Raw genomic sequence first — 3,513 nt, forward strand, 5'->3', positions numbered from 1 at the left:
CAAAAACACGATCCAGATGTCAAATGTGTTCGTTCATGTACTTCCATATAAAACTGTTTCTGACTACCAGCCTGTCCCCTAAAGCAATTATAGGTGAAAGAGCTCTGCACTTGGATCCCTTATGCTCCAAAAAGCTGCATGATGAGCTGTCACATTCACTGACACATTAGTGGCAGATTGTGAGAATTGATGAAATGAATGATGATGCATGAAATGTCTTGTTGTTTTGAAAGATTTGGAAATGTCACCTCAGTTTAGCTCTTTACACCTCTACTCCAATATATTTAATAGAGAAATGCATTCATTTAAAAGCTATACCTCCTAGTTTCTTTAGAGGTTAAAAACCTTTGCAACATGTGAGATGATGTTATAAGTTATGCAACCAACAATTCTTTCCCTGTTGATTAATCCAACAACCCTTTCCGTGATTAATCAACTACTCATTTGGCCATTTAACATCTGTGAAAAGTGAAAAATGACAAGAAAACTTTCCCTGAGCCAGAGGTGAAGTCTTTAAATGTCATGTTCCGTCTGACCAAAGATCCATTACTCAAAGATATTCTATAGATAATTACATCAAACAAAACTATAAATTCTCCAATGAAAAGCAGTATGTTATAAGCAGTGTGTCCTGTATGTCCCTTACCAGCTAATGGATTTCAAGATGGAGCATGAATATGGAGCGTCTACCCCAGTGCATGTTGATGCAAATGTAAATTTCAAGCCAATAGGAATACTTTCGGAGGTGGTTAATATATTCATAAAAAATGACAAGTTTTTGAACGGGCAACACAGATTTTGATTATGAACAAACCAAAAATGTTACACACCTGAGTTTTAAGTCAGGTAAGGATCTGATCTGATTTGGGACTGACGCTGATCATCAGTAAATCTGCTGTCACAGTAACCAGTACACTAACTGCTACAATAGGCTGACTGTACTGGACCGACCATCAGATTTAACGCATTCAAGTCATTAGTTGCCATAGAGTTTACTTAAAAAAAAAAAAATAGTTAATACATGTAATACAGTAACTACCAGGTAGTGGATAAATGGTTTGGCTAAATCAGGTTAAACTTTTTAAAGAATTTGCCAAATTTCATGAATAAACTGCTAAAGTAATTACTTAAAATTGATAGATAAATAGTTGGAATAATTGGCTAAAACTGTGTAAAAGTGGATAAACTTTGAAATCAATTGAAACAAATGCATTTGGACCATGATGGTTAGAGTTAATGATGGTTACTCCAGGCAAAAAAGGTTGGGAAGAAGGGTGTATCCTTTCTTTGCACTATAGTTCTATCCTCAACTTCCTTTTCCAGTGGATGGTTGTATGAGTCACTTTTTACTGAAAATTTTGGAATCTAACTCAAATGTAAAATTGTGTTGTTTTTTTGCAAGCAGCGTTGTGTTAAAACATCAGCTTAAAGCCCCAGAAAATACTGAATAATTAGGAAATTATTAAGAAAATGAAATATCAGAGGTTATATGTTGATGCCGCTGAGGCTGGCGCTGGAAGTTGTGATGTTTACTCATTAATTGTGTCCATCTGGCCGTCGTGGTCTGGGATCAGGCGTCCTGGCAGTGTGTTAAGTAAAACCAGTGAATAAAAACAGCTTTGTAAATTGAGTGCATTCAGGGCAGTGTTCTCTGGCATGTATATGTATATTTTTTCTTAAGCTTTTGATCATAGAGATGTCATTATTTTCCAAGAAGCATGGTGTGTTTACCTTTGCGAAGTAATAGAGCACTTCACACCCATTTAAATAATGAGTCCACCGCAAAAGATGTTAGAGATAAGTGTTAATGTTCACAATTATTATAAATTGCTTTCCGCTAGAAAAAGACAGCGCAGGTGGCAGATTTGGGAATGTAAACTGGCCCTAACGCTGTGCTGAATTTTTAAAACAACCCCTGAGAGGGGATGTAAATGCACTCTTATTCCTTTTGTATAATCATGTGTACTCAACCTTTTATTGAGTGTCTCCTGCAGGCCGCCCATTACGATCCTCACCCTGTATAAAAAGTTGCTTCAGAGGGATTTGTCACCCCGGAGGTTGACAAGACAAGTGCACAGGGTCAGGGAGAGACACGGTGAATAACAGGCAGTGAACTAGAAAGAAACATGGCGTCCATGAATAATGCATAGATAAAAAGGGTCTATCTAATGACGCTCTTAAAACTTTTAAAAGCTGATCTTTTCTTTTCAGCTCTTGTTTTAAAAATCCCCCCCACCGTCCTTCTCCTCCTTACTTTGACTGCAGTCATCCTACAAACTCAGCTTGAGAGAGACACTGATTGGTCTAATTATGTTTGCTGTGATTAAGCATCTTAATTGTACCCACCACAATGTGAGACGTGAATCGTAATGATTTGGAGATGTGACATTTGGGCCTACAGCTTTGGAAAACATTTCTTTAATTTTGAACACTTCTTTTCTTCACATACACTTTTTTTAACACACAGACATAGCCACACATTCCCCAAACTATACACATACGCACACCCACACACACACACACACTGGTAGCCAATTTACAGAGGGAGACTTACTGTCTTTGGATGCTTGGTGGTCATGCCAGGGTCAGAGAAGAACAGTGACACAGACGGAGTGGAGAGCGCGACCTCAGCGGCACAACACTCACATCCCAGGCAGCCGGCTCCCAGACACGAGGACGAGGCCAGCGGGGCTCGTTAACTTGAAAGCGCGGATGGAGGGGCGGCGGATGGCAAGGCTCGCTAGAGTGTGTCAAGAGGAAACTGCAGGCACCAGCCAGTCAGGCCGCTGAGAGGAAGGCACGAGGAGGAAAAAGGAGAGAGACAAAAGCAGAGAGAATTCAAAGACACCAGCAGTTTTCTTATTCCTCTTCCTCCTCGCTTTCTCTGGTGAAAGTTAACCCCCGAGGAGTGCAGGCGAGCAGACACAGTAGAACCAGTTCCAGACTTGTCCTGCACTGACGGCTGCCTCTCTCTCTCTCCCTCTCTCTCTCTCTCTCTCTCTCCCCTCTGTTTTTTGGTATCATTTAACTCTTGATTCCGCGGCCCAGCGATGAGCTCAGCGCAGGCTCAGGTTTCAGCTCCTTTGCTGGAATGCGAGGGCAGCGGCGCAGAGAGGCAGAGGTGCTGGGCAGGTCAAAGGCTACTGGGGTAGCTAGTGTGGAGGAGCAGAGAGGAGAGGGGGGTGCGTGTGTCATCTGGGGGAGTTCCAGTGGAGGGGATGTCTGAGGGGCCTCGAGTGGCGAGAACAAAACAGGAGTTACAGGGGTCACGGGTTACGGATGTCGCGGGGCCAAGCAACATTTGACAGCTCTGGAGGCTAAGGACTTCAGGGCATGGAGTACATTGACACACACACACACACACACACACACACACACACACACACAGACTCACAGAGACAACCTCTCTCCTAAGTGCCAGATTTATTGCTCACTTAGAGAGCAGGGTGTTGTCCTCAGGGAGAAAGTTGTATGCTTTTTTGGGAGTTTTCATGTTAAGCAGACCTGGGTCAG

The 3,513-nt window shown here is 42.3% G+C and overlaps 1 protein-coding gene across 1 annotated transcript in view; it reads right to left on the reverse strand.

Annotated features, from left to right (window-relative positions):
• flrt2 (fibronectin leucine rich transmembrane protein 2) overlaps positions 1-3,140 on the reverse strand; it is a 58,869-nt gene extending 55,729 nt beyond the window's left edge. Inside the window, exon 1 of the mRNA XM_034900731.1 lies at positions 2,555-3,140. The gene's annotated coding sequence lies outside the window, so the exon portion shown is untranslated. The remainder of the gene's footprint in view (positions 1-2,554) is intronic.
• Positions 3,141-3,513: the final 373 nt, after the last annotated feature.

Source organism: Etheostoma cragini, chromosome 18, assembly GCF_013103735.1.
Source record: "Etheostoma cragini isolate CJK2018 chromosome 18, CSU_Ecrag_1.0, whole genome shotgun sequence".
Taxonomy (NCBI): Eukaryota; Metazoa; Chordata; class Actinopteri; order Perciformes; family Percidae; genus Etheostoma; species Etheostoma cragini.